Raw genomic sequence first — 19,546 nt, 5'->3', positions numbered from 1 at the left:
GTTGCCTTCACTACAAAAACAGATCTCAGCTTAATATTTGAATGATTAACTGTCGTAAAGTGCCAACCTATGAAAGACTAATCGAAAATTATTCAATCAGTTATTAGCGCACCCTTCCCGCGGATATTTATTTGTTGTATTTATTTATAAAATACCTACGGTGTGCAGAGGGCATTATTTTAGGGATTAATTTCGTACATAAACTATCAAATTGTCACAGGTAGAGAAACACAGCGTCCGACTACATAAAAGTCCAGTTCTCAAATTGCAAAAAGAAAAAAAAAAAAAAAAAAAAAAAACAGGAATAATAAGAAGGAACACGATCCATCAAGAGCACAGCACTCAAATATCACGCCAATATGGCACTATACAGGTATCACTGGGACCCGTATTCTCGGAGATCACTCCTATCACAAATCAATTTTTTGGGAAAAAAAGAATGAAGATTATTCACACAATTACAATCTGTTTCTAAAGTTGTAGCTTACGTTAAAAGCACTTACGCTACTTTCGCGAGCACTCTGCTTGTGAAATAGATGCGGGTGGCTTCCAGCTTTTCTCCTGCACTTCAAAATACTACAACACCACCAACATATATTTCCGCGCGAATGCTGCACGTGCCCGAGGCTTGTCCTTAAACAGCGAAGGCTACCGGCACGAAAGTGCAGCCTTCAGAGGTGTTTTCGCGGAATGACCGCTTGCGCTAGAAATTTTTGTTTCAAAGGGAGGTTTACGCGCTAGCCCGCGCGTGTCGCTGACTGGTTGGAGCTATAGAGCACGAGGAGCGCAAGCTCATTCTGTAGAACGTGCTATGAACACCAGGAATACTTCGTCTCAACTCAGCATGGACCATTGTTGGTCACACGTGCTAAAAGCGCGAGCTAATTGTTTTGGATGACGCCTCGGCGGGCACACGAGCGCTCGCGGGTGCACAAGCACTGAAACAGCATCTGCGGTTCATTCGGAGGTGAAACTAAGTATAGCGCGTGATGCACGTTAACGACCTCAGGTTAGCGGTCGTGCTGCACTATACTCTGTTTCATACTTAGCGTGCAACGCTGTCAGAGCTACTGGTGCGAGCGTGGGGCTTGATCTCGTTGATCATTTGCACGCGTTCTCGCTCAAACAAAACCATAGATGAAGCCACGCGCTCGCGTCAGTAGCTTTCACAGCGTTGCACGCTAAGTATGAAACAGAGTATAGCTACGCGTGTCTCATGTACAGCGTGAACCAGTGTCGCAAATCTTGAAAGGCAGACCGACCTCACGCCGAATAATCTCTCACGAACAGTTTGACCTTTGAATCGAGTGTACACCAACTCATTGCGTGTAAACAAGCACGCGTTTGCACACAAGAGCTCCGCGCACGACACGCTGCATGTACCCATTTTCCGAAGTGTGAAGCGTTCGGCCATGCTCCGTTCAACAGGCTGCACCACCGCCTAAGCGCGACGTCATAGATTTGGTGTAGGTGGGACTCTTGTTTAATTAACGATTCACTATGGCACATCGACTGTAATTTCGCCCTCATTTGCTTTGAAATAATGTTTTAATCCGAAATACTATCTATAGATTACGAATGACGAGTCACTGATCATTTATACGCCAGGCGAGCACGGGATGGCGGCCCCTCTCATTGGAAATGCACCGGTGATTTTGGCACGGGTGTTTATTTCAAATTCATACTATAAGCACTCCTGACCTGTCCTATCAAAAAGATGTTTGCTTTTTTTTTGGCAGCAATGACAGCAGGGTTGCACAGAAGCATATATGCATTTAAGCACGTCCCTTATTATAGGAAAAATTTAATCGAGAAAAGTAATTAAGGTAAATTAACGTAAAGTTCTTTTGTATAAAAATAAAAAAAAAATTCTGCCATATAAGTGCACACGTTAGTACTTAAATGATTGTGTTGTTACCCATGAAGCGCGCGAGAAAGACCTTCTTGAGAAAAAATGTGAAACAGATACTTTTATAAATATATTAATTAATTCATTTATGTATTTTCCGTGTTCACAAACATAACAAATAAATTATCGTTGTCCTATATATTTATGCATAATTGCGCATGGAATACCTACTATCAATGACACATTCATAGTGTCACTAAATCTTAGTTCTGTGGAGATGCCAAAACGGTATTCGGTCATATATTCCGAAACCGTTCGTAAAATCAAAAACAGAATTAAAAAAAAAAAAAAATATGGCAGCGCTACTCTTCCTAGGCCCCATCGTTCGCAAGGCATCCGTTCTAAAGTTCCGGGAAGCTTGCTCGTGGGCAAAACGATTTTGTTGCTTTCAAGGTTGGAGGTTTCGCGCGCAGAAAGTGATGTCAGGCGATAACAGGCCGGAAATTGATTGTAGAGGTAAGCTCTTATTTCGTTCATCTCTAAGTTGACAATGCGGTGAAGCTAAGCGTCAGCCAACCATTCAGTGGCCTGACTCCTATCGCTTGATTTCGCTCGCCTCGCGTGTGTATGCGGAGAAGGGGTGATCACGTGGTGCGAGACTGACAGTCAAACGGTCTAACAAGCACGTAGTTTCCACCGCGCTGTCAGCTTACGGGGGATGAAGTCCCCGATCCATGACTAAAGGCTTTCTGTGGCAACTGAGGACAGCGTGTGCTTCCGAAGGCGGTAATCCAGGGAATCCGGACTACACGGGTGCCTCGCTCGTTCCTTGCGCACCTTGCACCCAGCTTGCACTAATGCTCCATACAAAAAAAAAAAAAAAAAAAAAAAAATATAACGAACTTTAGTGTCCGCAGCATGCCCATTCCACACTATTTTTTTGTGTTTATTTATTTGTTTTTTCGAAGTTGTTTTTTTAAGTTTTTTGTGAAAATATTTGCGTCGTGAAAGAGCTGGTTGGTCGGTGCTGGTTTGTTGTCGATTCGGTAACTAACAAACACAGGAGACCAAATTAAAGTTCACAATCTTTCCACATCATGACTTTCAGCTGGCTGGATTGGTACCAAGACCAAGCTTATAAGTAAATTTGGCTGTCTGTAAAAGACAGATTTATTTATCTTCTAAATTCCTCTAAATTTATTTACTCTCTAATTTCTTCTGGGTCCTCTAAATTTCCGCTTGCGACACTTCCCTCACTTCCGAAGCACTTCGATGGTGAAAAATTTTTTGTGAATCGTATTTCTTTAGCTCACGGATGCGGCAGGCTATGCTTCTCGGGACGCGCTGACCCACGTCTTCTGTACAGCCCATTTAGGGCATTCGGACGGCACTCCAATGCGTGCTTAAGCGCGATCCAAACCAACGCTTCTTTTTGCGCCTGTAGGTCGTGCGGCTGCGGATGTGACGTATTTTCGTGACGTCGCGCCACTTCTTCGCTCCTTCCGGGCGCGCACAAGAAAGTTGGTTGATTTCAACTTCTTTCTCAATGCGCACAAAAACGCGCGGTGACGTAGTAGGGCGCTCCTGTGTCCCGGCCAATCGGTGGAGGGCAAGCTAGTTCCGGCTCCGCGTTTCTCGCCGTCTGGCTGCCCTCTCCTCCGCCCCTTTTATTCTCTTCCAACATGACCACGCGATCTCTCTCTCTCTCTTTCTCTCGCCGTCTGGCCGGCCAGTCTGTCGCAGTTGCACTTTGCTTGTGCGCTCGTGCCTGCGTGCGCGCGTGCGCGCTCGCCCAAAGTTTCGCCCGTCCAAACCAAAGCGCACGGTTCTGACTCAGAAAGCGCGCCCGGAAACAGCAAAAACGCCACGAAATGCGTCACATCCGCAGCCGCACGACCTACAGGCGCAAAAAGAAGCGTTGGTTTGGATCGCGCTTTAGAGTGCCATCGGACGTGGGCACTTGAACGCTTGGCAAGAGTACCACGGCACTCTAGACACAGGCTTTTTCAAAGGCCATGCTAGATGTAGGAAGCTACCGCTAGTTACAGAACATATAGACATTTTCGCTCATTCATTTTAACTGAGCTTCTGTCGTCCGTGTTTCGTACCTCGGGGACATTGAACATAAGAAGCTTAGCATATTTTTAACATATCGTAGGGCGACATAGAGCAGTGTACGTTCTCCCCCAAATAATTGAGCTATCGCTTGCTGTGTAGAATCAACTGAACGTAAGGTGAACCCGTCAATGGCAGTTTAAATGTGGCTCTGTTGGACAGCGAAATAAGACTTCTGTATTACACACTAATGTATCTATATTTAAAGCCAGTGAGATCCGTACCACAAATATCGATATCCGAATGCTACACGGTGCTTCCGCTGTACATTAGGAACTGTTTGATGAACAGCGGAAAAGAGCAGCGATCTTGAATGTTCTCTTATATCGAAAACCTTCCTGTCAAGGGAGCTTCGGAGAGTGAGGTTAAAACAGTTAAAGGATGAAGCAAACTGTGCAGAGTTAAAGGTTTAACCCCCCAGAGCTTTTCTTGAACAGAGAAGAAGACTAATCGACTCCCTCGCTTCGAAAAGTAAAATGTAAATATTGAAAAAAAAAAGGTAGTAGTCGAGCCAAGTTTATTTAATGACTCAAAACAAAGACCGCAAAACAAGTTTGGAAATCATCGCTAACAACTTTTCCAAACGCTCTGGCTCCGTCGTTTATTTTCTCCACGGCGGTGAAAATAAGGGAGCCCCTAGTGTCACGTACCATAACCCTGGCTTGCCGCCATGTATAGGTTTTTTGAACCTATACATGGCTTCGAAACGAACGCCGTGTTTAGGGCGACGCTTTATGAAATGGTCGTCACGTGGCGTATGCAATAGACCGCGCGAAGCCGACCTCTTCTCTCACGGAGGGAGGTTTTCCTCTTTGCTTGCTTTTAATGCGAATGTGGAAAAAATACTTGATTTATACATATACCTGTTCCTACGATCAGTGAGGTCGGGCTCAGCAGTAACTTGAAACGACCCCCCAAAAATATAACAATGCCCCAAAAACATCCCTGGGCTACATAACAACCCTAGGCACTTATGTAACGAAACATAATCGCACACGCGCGTCAGCATCCGCTCATACACCCGTTTACACACTGATCTATATGCTTATTGTTTAATATATCTGTGTAGCAAAAACATTAATTGCCTATTGCTTGGATAAAGGAGTGTCCCCCGCTCAAATGATCTTCCTGCCGCAGGTAATAATTAAGTTAATAAATACTGAAATATAAACCCGTCAAGGCAGGCTGTACCAACTCATTTATTAAAACATCCTTGCCCATCTCCTCCCCCCCCCCCCCCAAAAAAAAAGAAGAAAAAAAAAAAGAAAAAAAGAAAAGCGGATAGGAAAAAAAGGTTTCCCCGAGAAAACGAAAAAAATACCTGCGCCGAACAGCGTCGAACTTGCGCCGAACCCAAAGCGGCGCCATCTATCGACAGCCCGTGATATCGCGAGGAGAAACTAACTCTCGTTACAGTTACTGTCGAGGTCGAGGGAGGGTTAAGGGAGAGTATCATCGAAAGAAGCGGTCGGGAAAGAGTAACTTCCATGCAGATAGAGTTAAAGGAGAGTAAGTTAGGGCACTTACTCTCCCTTGACACCTTTTTTTTTTTAGAGTGCATCCGCGCATCCGGGGCTCTTGCAGAAGCGACGGTCACGACCCGCAGCGCCGCCATGAATCAAACATGACCGCCCTTGAAGCACCATTGCGGTACTATGCTTCGCAAGCGGAGCATATACAGTTAATCTACGAGCTATTGTCATGCTGCGCCGTCTCACGGTGATTAAAGAAAATGGGAACGAAACTCTGACACACCTGCTCCGGGGGGAGGTGATGCCGTTCTAACACCTCTTCTTCCAGTGTAATGTGGAGTAAAGGTTTCTATACTTCGTTTCAGCTTCGGTCCGAGCGCGGCCAGTGTTATGAGCCGAAGGGCCAATCAAAGAGCGCAAAAAGTGCAGCGTCATGGCGCGCTGTCTGCTCTTGATAGGACTAGCCGGCGGAGAGGCGCGCACAGAGACATGGCGAATAGCGGCTGGTCATATCAACTGCAGAGAGCACGCCATGACGTTTCGCTTTTTGCACTGTTTGATTGGCCCTTCTGCTCATAACATCGGCAGCGCTCGGACCGAAGCTGAAACGAAGTATAGCAAAAAGCACTCGCCGACTGCTGTAGGCAACAAGAGGTGCAGTCAGCTACAACTGTAAAATCTCTATTAGAAAAAAAAAAAAAAAACATACTCGTAATTTAAAAATTACAGAGCAACAGGACCAGGCGTATTTGTTCGGTCGCGGACCAGTCACCTAGCTGTGTTTGGAGTTTGTTATTTTTCCGCTGTCCCTTTTGTTCCCCTTCTCTAGAAATTATTATTCCCATTCTTGTCCAACTCGCTTCCACCTTTTGCATTAATTGCATTATAAACAGAAGCACAGGTATAGTTCGTTTCACCTGAAGGCGAGACGCAGAAAACGCTACGAGCTGATGGCACCAAGCAGGGCCTCCAAAGCCTACCAAAAATGTGTTTGATGTTGTTTATGTCTCTCTGAACGTTCTATCATTGTGAACCAATCGGGTACCGGAAACGGCAGGTGACTTGTATTTTTGGCTCTGCTTAATTGGTCCCATCGCGTCGGCTGTGTTGGGACTTCAGGTAAAAGAAAATATAGCTTTTTTTATATGATGTAATTTATTTGCGCTATATTAATTTGTAATAACAGAAAGGAACAACACTCCGAATTATTATGGCATCATAGAGTAATTCCCCTGTCAGCAAGGCACGTCAAATGGCATTTACGACAAATGACCTTCAGTGTAAACGTCATTTAGGCACGGCCACATGGCAACTCGAATGACATTTAACCTAAATGCCATTCCAGGTAAACTGAGTTCGCAAAGCATACTCTCGTCGGCGGCGCTCGACAAATGTTACAAGATTTCGATAAACAACAAGGTACATTGACTTAAAACGAAAGAAACACACAAAAGGACGAAACAGACGACAGCTGTGTCGTCTGTTTCATCCTCTTGTGTGTTTCTTTCGTTTTAAGTCAATGTAGATTACCAACACGCTCAAGTCTATAATCAACAAGGTAATTATTTGCGGAAACAATATTTACATTGATTTAATTGCGAAAGCAATTAAAAAAATGTGAAATGGTTGTTCTGCTTGTTCTGTGTATATTTGTGTGTTCATTGATGTATGCGTACCACCGTGTAGCGTCATACGTCAGGGGAACTGAAAAAATACATTTTTTTGTTTGTTTTCAAGTTCCACATTCTATAGCGATATGAAAATAGTGTTGTGTAAATATAAAGTTTTGCATTAAAAAAAAAAATCGGTAGGACTGAGGCGACAGAGTTTACCATTGTATCGGTAGTACAAAACAAACCATTTTCTAATCACAATCTGTGCGAACTGCGCGATGCGTTAGATCTAGAGATATATTTTGTGTCCCTAGCACTTTTTGGTTTAGTTTCAATGAGTGAGCATCATTTTGTGCATTTGCTGTACGGAGGCTCGCAGTTTTGAAGTAGGGGAGGGATATTGACTAGCATTATTTAAGAAATATAGAGAATGTACTAATATTGTACAAGAGAAATGCATTTTATTGCAGCTAAGAAAGGCATTTTCTATATTTCCTTGAAGTGCACTTTTAGTCCATTCTAGAATACTTCTTGATGCATTTAGAACATATGTTTTTCTATACTTATGGTGCATCCCAATAATAAATTCGGAACTTACCTTGAAATGTATTTCAAATACAGCCGAAATGATAAAAAGTTTGTTTATTAAATGAATTTAAAAATTGCTGAAATATATTTCCTTTATTTTTTTTCTAAGGGGTAGGTTATCTTTGACACTCAGTTAGATTTAAGACGCCTCTTCACTCTTCTTTCTAATGCGAGTATTGTTTCATCTTGAAAATTCCCCTAACCCCGTTGTCCGCCAGGTTGCACCAGTAATTTCTAAATCGTTAGATTAGTGCACAGACAACGTTTCTCTGAATCGCTCAAAATCTAAACCGAAGCCATTGTCCCAAAACAAGGGAATAACTGTTTTATCTGTCATATCCATGGGGATTTTATGAGTCTCGTAAAAGCATGTTGATGCAGAATCCAGTTTGTGGGGTCTCTCTATAATAATCGCCGCCCGATAGTTATGTACCTCGCTCTTTTTCCAAGAAGTGACAAAACACAACGAGAAGAGAGCGAATAGGTTTACTGTACTTCCCAGTTGCCCGTCCTCGAGAGCCGGCAGTTCGGGCCTGCCAACCCTGGTTGCCGCCCGTCGTTTAGAACTCGCAGTCGAAGTCACTGTTTATAAACCGACACGCTGTTTACAAACAAGCCCGTGTTTGCCCACACCAGGTGTGGGCACTGGGCGTGCGCAGAAACCGAATTTGCGTGAAGTGAAGCGTCTGCGCATGCGCAGTGCCATCGACAGCGCCACCGCAGCCGCGCGACGTCAGGGCCGCGTGTTGCTCTATGGGCCTGCGGATCGTCCTTCCCACGCCAGTGCCACGTAGGGATCCGGCGTATCATAGCCCGAACCTCGCTGCGAAATCACTCCGGAATAGTCATGACCCAGAAGGGCATGGCAAGGGCTCGTCGTTCCCACCGGTCCTGGTCCGAATCTCGATGGTGGATCACTCCGGGGGTCACCATGAGCAACACCGCCACCATCGCTCCTGCCCGGCGCCAGTCTCGCGCAGCACGCTCTGTTACGCGCCAGCTCGTGTTTTTTCGGCTAACCGCTTTTCACTTTCCCTCCGCCCCGTCGTCTTTAACCCTCGTCTCCCACATTCTCACCGCTTTCAAGGCCCGGACTTCAGAGGACTTCCGGTACTCGGGATCCCATGTGCCACAGAGAAGATTCCTTCCACATCAGCAATGGTGTGTTCGTCGATCGACTGGGGAGACAGAGGTGAACGCTCTGGTCGGGGCCGTCTAGGGGCCGGGAGAAGTAGCTATTATTTGTGTTGACTGTGTGGCCACGTTGTAGCGTGTGAAAGCTGCGTACGTGATGGTAGGCACTTCGGTGCCGGTCTTTCTTCGTGCCGGTTTCAGCTTTGTTCCAGCGAAGCTGCCGCAAACAATGTCCACAGCCTTCTGTCCGACGCTCGCTTTCCCGTTCACAACGATGCAGAAGGGGGCCTGCTCTTAGCTGGTCGCCGCGACGCGGAGGGACTTGCCCCGTTTCGCGTGGATTTTGCCGCGAGCGTAAACTGCCCTCGACCTTGGGACACGCAGAGCGCACAAAGCCTCATCGGCTTTTCGCCGTTCCGTCGGCTGGTGGCCGCCAGTACCGTCGTCTCCGTGCACAGCTACGCACTGTGACTGCCAGTACGAACCAGCGTGAGCCACTCTAAGAACCTGGTAAAACGGATGGACCCGTGGGCCTTTTTTGAAGGCGCTCCAGCCTGCGTGTACAATGCAGCATGCACCATGGATGTGTCCAGCACCTGCTCAGCATAAAGGCCGAAGTGGGTCAAGTTCGCATTCTTTGACAACTGCTTTCGGGGAAGATCCGGCTCGTTGCGTCCGATCAATGTTACTCCATCTATTACGGGTACTGCTTTTGGGTAATGCATTGAAATGTTTTATTTCATTTGAAGTCATCGCACACTTTTTTATGTTACTCGAAAGACACAGCGACATCCTTGTTTGAATGCAAATAAAATCGCATAATTGTGTGCGATCTGTTAGTTTCAAACGCTGCCTCTGCAACGTTACCTTCGGCTATTATTTCTGGTCGCATACGCTGTCATAAAAAAGGGCGAAATGGACGACATTTTTGAACAATGTCAAATTAGTTGTTTTTTTAAGAAACAAGGCCTTTATGTCGATCTTCGAATTAAGGGGATATTTTGACTGCCATAATGTTTTTGGCGCGCTTTACGCAATGAGTTGTTGTTTTCTGCTGTCTCGAACGCTCGTTTTTTATTTTGCTTGGCACAAGTTCGCCAATTAAACCTTTCTTTTCAGTTCATAATTTATCGTCTCTTTGCCTTACTCCCTGACAATATAGTAAATAAACTAAAGTCAATCACTGTGCACCACAGGGGACAGTACTAGGCCGGTTACTGCTTAATTAATATGCTAACTAGGTAACCAAGGTGAAACAAATAAATAAATTTTTGAGTGTGCTGACTATACGGTAATTGGCTACGCCCACAATAAATATACAAGCGCCGTAGGGAAGGTTCCGGAAGATATTTTGGATATTCTTCAATGATACCGTAAACAGAAATAATCATAAATTTCACCCAACCTCCCCTAAAAATAAAAACAGAAAATGCTTCCGAGACCCAAGAAAGAAAATACAAACTGGAGTACCAATGAAAATGCATGAGAATAAATATAAATACTGTACATAGATCATCATCTTAAATGAAAAATTCGTTAGAACTAGCATAATACATATTCGTGGTATGTTCCCCGTACTCATCTTCGATTGATATATACTTTCTTATACACATCGGTATTACAATGTAGGATGATTGTTTATGGGCATTGTACCAAATACCTGCAAATGAATGTCCAAACTATTCAAAAGAAGATATTTAGAAATGTAGGACACTTTAGAGATATGATTTAGGTGCAGAAAGAAAGAATTAGGAGCTAGTGTTGTGCTTTAGTGATAAATTGAAGTATGTAATAAAACAACGCATTTTTTTTAAACGAGAAACATGAAATAGAAACAGTTATGAAAATAATGTTATGGTAAAGCAGAATACATGTAAAACCATTTATAAAAACCGAAATATGTGGAGGTTACAAGAAAGTACTACGTACTTAAACTTTTTAACGAACCGCGTGAATATATAAATAAATACAAAAAATCTGCACAAAATAAAAAAGTCTTACTGAAATGAATGAATTAGGAGAAAGGAAAAGGGTTACCACAAGAAAAATATTTATAAAGAAAATAAGAATCAACGAAGCGGACTACACCTCCGACCGTATTTTTTATTATAGATTTTTTTTATTGTGGTTAGTTATAGTTTGTTCCACCTCAAATTGTAAGCAAACGTTGAAACTACACTTAATAGTGCATAATCTTTTGCTCGCTTTTGATTTAAACTCGTGAAACAGAGTTAAACACTTATACTTTTTCAGTGAATCTATTAGGCATGTTTAAGACACAAAGGTCATTTTAACGTGAGTGTGCGTTAGCCTGAGTATCCACCTGCCATGCCCCACGCACAAGCCTTAGAGGCTGATGTGGGCACATACTGTACGATGTTAAAAACTGGAAATAAAAATGTATGAATTCATGAATGAATGACTGAGTTTTAAAGCTGGCATTCTTGATGCTGGAATGATAACAGAGTAACTGATGCATGTCAAAGCAGAACGAGAACGACGTTAATGTGCGATTAATCAACGGAAAGCCTACCGTTGTTTGTTACTCCCTTTCGCATCCCCATATATGTATATATTTCATGAAAAAAAAGAAGCTTACTTCCACAGAAAAAAAGAAAAACTTCCAAGTAGCCGAACTTCGGCAGTGTGCTCCTTGGTGTAAACTCAAGTGAGGACCACTTCTGTTTAAATTCGGTCGGGTAAGTTTATATTTATATCGGAGATAAGAACAAGGCTATCTTTAGTTTGCAGGAAAGATATAGAGTTGTTCATTGTCACCAAGTGAAAATAAAACTACGCTCTCTCTCTGAAGGAAAGCTTTTTTTTCAACCAACAAAGCGAGCGACACAATATGCAATATCTCATTTAGAAAGCTTTAATAATCGGCATGAAATAAAGTTATTACAATACATATAAGGCAATGCTGGCTTTCATCAAAGGTGATATATTTTACAACGTTGAACGTGCAGTCGTGCATGGTCTGAATGATCAGCAGAATGTCGACTGCCGGGGTTACGCAGAGCTGAATTGTCCAATGAAATTTAGAAGTAGGGCTTCGGCAACTTTAGCCTATGTGTGCCGCGCCAACAATCGTCCTCGATCTCTTCCTGCACTTGGCGGTAGGTGCCCACAGATAGTTTCTAAATATTTTTTGAATGATGAGATGACGGGGCCAGAAGGACCAAGGTGTCTGAGAATATTGTTGGGCAGTTTTATTCTGGGTGGATTTTATGTTTTCAGGCCCGCTCTATCCCTTGGCATGAAATGCGCAAAGTCAACGTAGTAAATTGTTGTACAAAAAAACAAAAAAAAAAACATACAGGCCGGAAATTTTTGTAACATAAACCAGATCCTGTCTGCTTTCATATCTTATCTTTTTCCCAATAGGTATCGCTTGGTTGTAGTTTTTCCGTTCACATTTCTCCTAATCGTGACCCTTTGTCTGATACAAAAATATGTTATAAAATTTCTGCAGAGTGAACACACAGTTACTACAGCATTAAAAAGCATAAGCGTTTTGAAATTGGATTTCTGGCTAACAGTATTACAGCTAAAAAAAACACGCTTCTTGGTTGTTCATTCTAAGATTCATGCAGTTTGATACCAAGATAAAGTAGAAATGGGAGGTAAACATAAAAGAGCAGCCACCGTCCTCGTCAAACTGTGGTTCAAGATCCAAGGGTTCCGTCAGTAGGCTGTACTCACCATTACCCCCGAGAGTCGAGGCTCATTTGGTGGTTTCTCAAGCGGAATCTTGACATACCAGGAAGCAGACATGACGCGTTCTTTTTTTTTTTCTCTCTCGCCGATTTTTCTTTTTTTTTCATTTGCAACATTTGCTTGTGCCTTCGAAAATATGACTGCCGTCAAGCCTCGCGTCATTTACGACATCAAGGGGAAGAGAAGTTAAGAAAAATAAGCAAAACCGCAGATATTGAAAAATACGGAAGGATCGCTGAGGCGGTTAGACTTCTCTAAATTGGAAAATTTCCTTTCTCGGGCCGATTACGCTGAAAAGCTAGTGGTGATGCGAATGTAAACCCGACATTCATAGCCTGGAGCAACTATTAAGTTTTATTTTTTCACGTTTTGGAAAAAATTAAACTATATTGAAGGATTGATCCTATATTATACTGTAAAATATACTTAATATAGACTTGTTTTTAGCGCGTGAGGATTGGCATTCAAGACACGCAATTTGCAATTCAGTTAACGGCCATCCGCACGGTATAGGTTCTGCGTTTTCCAAACTTAATTGTATTCGCACTGTGAAAATATGCTCAGCACACAAAAAGTTACAGTAACTATAGGCAATTCACAATTCAGTTAATGACCATGCACTCGGTTGAGGATCTGCAGCGTTTTCTGAACTTATTTCCATGAGCGTTATCGGGCCCCATTCGCATTGCTTTCTCATTCGCGTCTCATGCTCTTTTTGCCGGTGAGCAGTAAGTGTGGCGAACATGGCCCGGTCAGAAGCGTGTATGGCTCGCAACCGAAGGGTCGGGGGTTCGAACCCCGGCAACAGATCTTCATACTTAATTTAAGGCTAATGAATTCCTTTATATGTAATCATGTCATGTTTTATAATCACTTTAATTCCACACGTGATGTTACGTTTCACGTGAGCGCTGTGGGTTGTTTGAAATTCCCGCGCGAGGTTAGGTTTCAATTTAAATTTTTTTATTTTCAGATCAAGTAATACAAAATAAAGAGCTGGCCCACAAAAGCAGCATTCTGCTTGTATGTGGGGCCAGGCGACCAACTAGAATACATGTTATAACAAAAACAAAACGAAAGCACTCCGCAGCACAGGTGGCTGGGACGTCATAAGCTAATCGAGCAATCAGGATTTTCGTGTCACGCCACTGGCGCCAGCTTTTCTGCCACGCGACCGAGATCGGTTCTTCTGCAACACGAGCTCCTTATCGTTATCATGTAAAAATACGTTTCATATTGTTTGGCAGCGCGATTAAATTGGTAGTCAAGACAAGCAATTTACAACTAAGTCAATGGCCAAACACGCTTCAGGCTGTTCGGCGTTTTTCGAACTTATCTCTATAAAACTGTAAAGTTCATGTTTCGTATTATTTCTTAGTGTACAAAAACTGGCTGTCGGAAGACACAATTTACAATTCAGTCAGTGGCTAAGCACACACTTCATGTACTGCATTTTCCGAAATTCTCTGCATCACAGTGCTAGAAAATATTAAGCCTAGTATTTTACATCGCTCGAACTATGGCAGTCAAAAATACACAACTTACAATTCAGTCAATTTTTAAGCACCCGCTTTAAGTTCTGCGTTTTCTAAACAAATCTTTATCGTATTGTGAAAATATGTTGAACATATTATTTTGCCAGCGCACAGAAGCTAGCAGCAAAGACACACAATTTACAATTTAATGAATGGCTATGCTGCACACACTTCGAGTTTCGTGTCTTCTACCTTATCTCAGTTATATTATAGTTGTCTTCTTCCAAATAAATTGGAGTGTAATAAAAACAAACATATCTAGTGTAATACTTCATCCTGTTACTCAGGTGCACACTATGCGTCTTATTTTACAATCATTTATTGCGCAATGAAGTGCCTTTTTTTTTTGGTCAAAATACAATAACATTAATGTTTTTACCATATACTCTCTAGATACATTTTGGGCTTAAAAACTTCCAAAAAACGCAGGTACTTTTGTTCTGAAGAATCTCAGCGACTACTTTTAGCTCATCGGGGAAATGTGTAATGCCTTTCTATTTACATATCACTCCAAAGACTTAAAAAGAAGCGTTTGCAATGTTTGCACAGCGAAGTAAACATTTAAAAAAGTAAAAAAAACATGTAAGTATAATTTTTTTTTGTATTGTTCGCGTTATGAACATTTTATTTTATTACACACTGCGGGGCACAGAGACAACTAGCACAAACACAAAGTCAAAGGTTTTTTTTTTCAATTTTGATAAAAAAACAAGTGTGACACACAGTAACACTTAACTGCTTGGGTTAGTGCACCGAATGATCGCTTTCCATCACACAAATAGTTTTGACGACAGCCTTCAGTCTATAAGGGAACAACAGGAAAACCAGGCCACCGCTTGCTTGCGCTAGCCGTGTCGCGCTCTTTACATATAAATCATCCGTAGGGGAGATATATAGAGGCGCTCCTGCTTGCGACATCTGTGGCGATTGACACACTTAGGCGTTTTTTTTTTTTCTTTCGTTGTAGCTTCTTGTTGCGAAAGTAGACATCGAAAATAAGGCTAACAAAAGTCTAATCGCGTGAGGTATTTTATTTTCTATATCTCTGATACTGATTGATATACCCCCCTTCCCCCCTGTTCGGGACGACTGGACAACTTTGTTGCTTTCATTTTTTCATGAGTTTTACTTCAAACAAAAGTAATTTAGATATAAATAGCGGTCGCAAAAACGTTTTCTGCAAGGATTAGTTTTTTTTTATTAATAGTGAATAATAACGCTGCAACAGTTAGGGTCAACTAAAGCTGACATGTGTGTCCACGCCGCACAATATTACAGGTTTATGAGATAAAATATGAGACAAATGACTTCTTGTGGCAACATATTTTTGTTACTTCCTAAGTGTGCATGAGTCGTTGGTTCAATACAGTCGAATATGCAGGAATATTAAAGCTAAGCGCAATGGAGGGACGATGGCGAATACGTTTTCGTAAACAATTCGCTTACTGAATGCACCATACACTCTAAGAAAAAAAGGGTGTAGTCGGGTGCATCAGGCGTTCATGCACCCTTTCCCTGAACGACGCACCCTCCGTTGCGCAGCCAGTGTGCTTGTACACCGACAATGAGCATCCCCCTCTCCCTTAAAAACATCTAGGTGTACCAATGCACCGCCACGCTACCCACGCGCCCCGATCAGCTTGTGCTTGGATTACCCCATGGGGGTCACTTTTTGGGTTGGGCAGTTTCTTAGGAAGTATGGAGCTAGCCTGTTCCCTCGGTATTGACAGTAGAGTGGACGCTATGCTTGTTGTAGGCCAATCGGCTCTCCGGTTAGGATCACGTGACTACAGTCTCCAAGCTAGAGATAAGGCAGAGCACGGCACCTGCCTGAAGGCCAAGGCCACGGATAGCACCACTGCACTGTTCACTTTGGGTCGAACTTTCAAGAGGATATAAGCGACAAATCCTTTCATTGTTGGGTTGCCCTTGAAGATAAGCCTTTGCGAGGGCGCTCCCTTTGGCCTTGAAGGAGCTGCGATTTTCATACTCATTTCTTTTTCTTTCTCTACCTAAGCTGAAAGCATGGAAGAAGGCGCGCAGTTGCCGGACCAATGAACCGGAGGCTTTTTTTATGCCTCGACCCCTCTGTCTGAGCGCGGATAGCAGCAGGAGCGTGATCATGTGGTAAAGGTTTCACGGATGACGTAGTAGCTTTTTTCGACCTCGGAATGTCTGCTTCCCGGCCTAGTTGCTTGTGTGCTGTGCTGCGACCAGCGGGGCTGCCGTAGATTTCGCCCGCGACAACGTATTCGTGCGTACCAAGATTTCCAGTGTTTGAAAAGTCCTACGCGTATATTGGCAACAGGGGATTTCTTCAAAAAAGCCCAAGGAATTCATGGGATGTGTTTAGTGTTCCGTTCGGCAAATTACTGCTTCTTCCACATCGTGTTGAATCTTCACGGACCCTTTTCTTTTCGTTTTTGTGTTTGTGTGGTTCTGCAGTGCCCGTGTCGACATATAGATCGGATTACATAATTCAAGTCCGGTATTTTCAACGTAAGTGCACTGCAACCTACTCCTTTGCAACGATTGACCGTTCCGTTCCGGATTACCTCTAGAATTAGGCAGTGTCTATTTTCTAGCAGTCGGGAGAATAATTTTTCCAAAATTCTATCGGCAGTCGCCTGCCATTAGCTGTCTACAACCGTGTGACAACTACAGGTCGAATACTGACTTTCTTATTCTCCTGGCGTTTTGTGAAGACACGTTTTTGTCGATACACGTTTTGTAGACACGTTTCATCGACACTAAAGCGCCGTTCACACTCTTCGACCGAGTAAGACCGAGATAGACCAGACCGGATTTTAAGCATTTTGCGACTTCTTAGGACCGGATGCGATGCTGCCGAGCTGGTCCTAAGAGACCGCAAAAGGCTTAAAAACCGGTCGGGTATCTCTCGGTCTTACTCGGTCGCAAGAGTGTCACGTCACTTCGCGGATACATTCTGGGGCGGCTCATTACAAGAAAAGAAAGGAGAGAAGCTAATATAGAAAAGCTAATCTGAGCTGTCGACAAAACGTCGTTCGATGAATTAATGGCGACTGCCGGTGGAATTTTGTGGAAATAATTCTACCGGCTGCTGGCAGAATGGACACTACATAAGACTCACCCCCAGTTCTTGTTTGCTTAGTAATCATTTCAGTTGTGTAACAGCTTCTTTGTACGTCTTCAGATATCACGGATTGCTTGCAAGTTTATACTTGTTTACGAAATAGGCTGTCTAATAAACTTCTATGAGATTTGAAAACAATACCGTGTGTCCTTGTACCTGCCTTTTTGCATTCACCGGGGCGCAAACATTTTTGACTGTTTTCCTTGATGTCTTAAATAGGTTTATGAAGTTATGAAACGGGTGAATAAAGTGGTGTGACCATGCACCTTTGAATCGTTTGCATCTGTGTTCTCTCCGAATTCAGTGAGTGTATAGAAAGAGGTGTAACAGTACACTATTGAACGGGGTGCTCCTGTGTTCCCTTTGAGAGCAGTAGGTGTAGTATGGGAAGTAATGGTACACTATTGAGCGCGGTGCATCTGTGTTCCCTTTGAGTGAGGCGGGTGTATGAAGCGGTGCAATGGTACACCACCGAATGGGGTGCATCTGTGTTCCCTTTCATTTCATTGGGTGTAGAAAGAGGTGTAGCCGTACATCATTGAAGGGGGTGCACCTGTGTTCCCTTCGAGTGAGATTTCTGTAGAAAAGGGTGTACATGTGCACCACACCAACGGGTGTACACGTACTCCCATATTTGAGGTGCACATGTATTTCCCCAAAGGGTGTAGTATATGTGACAAGCACTTACACCCCCTATGGGTGTACTCCATGACACCCCTTTTTTTCAGAGTGTATCTGTTAAACAGGGTATATCGCCCGAATGAAAAATCCATCAATGTAACCCTGTTTGGCTGTCAATGTTTTCTAGTGGATTGCCGACTGTGCCTGACTGTACGTCAAGCATGTATGATTGGCCAATAAGTTACTCTGACCGACAGTCAAACTACAGTCAGACTCCGCTTGTCGGCTTTCTGGTGGTTTCCTGGTGGCAGTCGGCCGCCGCGAAACGCCATCAAGATGTTTTGGTGGCGATTCTGATCGTACATCGATTGTCTCTGACTGTACGTCAAAAAGCTTTAACGTGCTGACAGACGTACGGTCAAAGGACGTAATGTTCGTTCGGATACCACTATTTCGTCAAATCTATGAAAACGAAAAAGAATCTATGCACGAGAAAACAATTTCGGGACGTGAGCCCATAAAACCGCTGATGTTAGAGACATTTATTTATTTATTGTACTTTTCCGGTGCCCCTAGACAGCCCGTAGGCCTACATAAGGGTGCACCGTTGACAGTTTTGCATAAAGAACATGCACGCAAACGCACACATAATTTGAAGAAACAGAAACGTGAAATATAAATGTAAATGAGAAAAGTGCATAAAGTTGAAAACAACACTGTTTGCTAAAAAGACTGATACAAGAGAGCGTCACATTATAAAAGCACTTGCAGAGACCGCATACTAAACCTTTCCCGCTAAAAGATGTCTACTTCGGGCGTGTTTGCGACACTTGACATGTTAAAATTATACTGGATACGCTCAATGGGTCTTAAGCTTTTTGGCTCAGAGGAACTGAAAATACGATGGGAGCGAAGAGACCTACCAGGTACAGCAATGATTACGAATGAGGTTAGCTAGGGGGAATCTATGAAACCGTAAAGACATTTGTGTAAAAATAAAAAAGTCTCGTGCCTGCCTCCTTTCAGAGAGGCAATGCAGGTTTAAAATCTTCAACAATCACTCATGGCTGAAATAAATTCGCCTGTTAAAATAACGGTCGTAAAGTAGTCGAACAAACTTCTTCTGTACATTTTCAAGTTCATTCGAGTTTGTCTGGTTTAAACGATTCCAAACAACGCTGGAGAAATCCAGTTTAGACAAGATGAGGGATCGGTACAAATGCAAAACGCAAGAATATCCCCTAAAGTTTCGAGTCATTGTGGTAATCGCGCCCAAAGTACGGTAGCATGTATTGGTCAAGTATGCCACATGATCAGAGAATTTAAATTCGCTGTCCAAGAAAACTCCTAGACCACGTACAACTGAAACGCGCTCAATCGAGCACTTGTTCAAAGTGTAGTCAAAGGTGTTAAAGAAATGTTTTCTCGATTAAGATATGGCTTTTGTTTTAGCCGGGTTGAGAACCAACTTGTTGTCCTTGCACCAGTCTGCCAATGCTGTAATATCTTGCTGTAGTTTATCGCACTCAGAAATGTCAACAATAGCTCGAAAAAGCTTAACATCGTCCTCGAATTGTTACATTTCCGAGTGATTTATGCATGAGCAAATATCGTTCACGATGATGTTGAAAAGCAGAGGCGATAGGCTCTGCTTTCGACCCTGCGGTACTCCCGATCTGGAGAGGTACGCTGCTGATTGTGCACCACCGTATGAAACAGAATTCCATCTGTCATGCAGATAGCTCTGAATCCATTCGCAAAGTGGTAAGGAGATACCATAGGGC

This window comes from Ixodes scapularis, unplaced genomic scaffold (genome assembly GCF_016920785.2).
Source record: "Ixodes scapularis isolate PalLabHiFi unplaced genomic scaffold, ASM1692078v2 PGA_scaffold3__209_contigs__length_174095766, whole genome shotgun sequence".
In the NCBI taxonomy this organism is placed as follows: Eukaryota; Metazoa; Arthropoda; class Arachnida; order Ixodida; family Ixodidae; genus Ixodes; species Ixodes scapularis.
The sequence above is the reverse complement of the archived record's forward strand: the minus strand, read 5'-3'. Positions refer to the sequence as shown.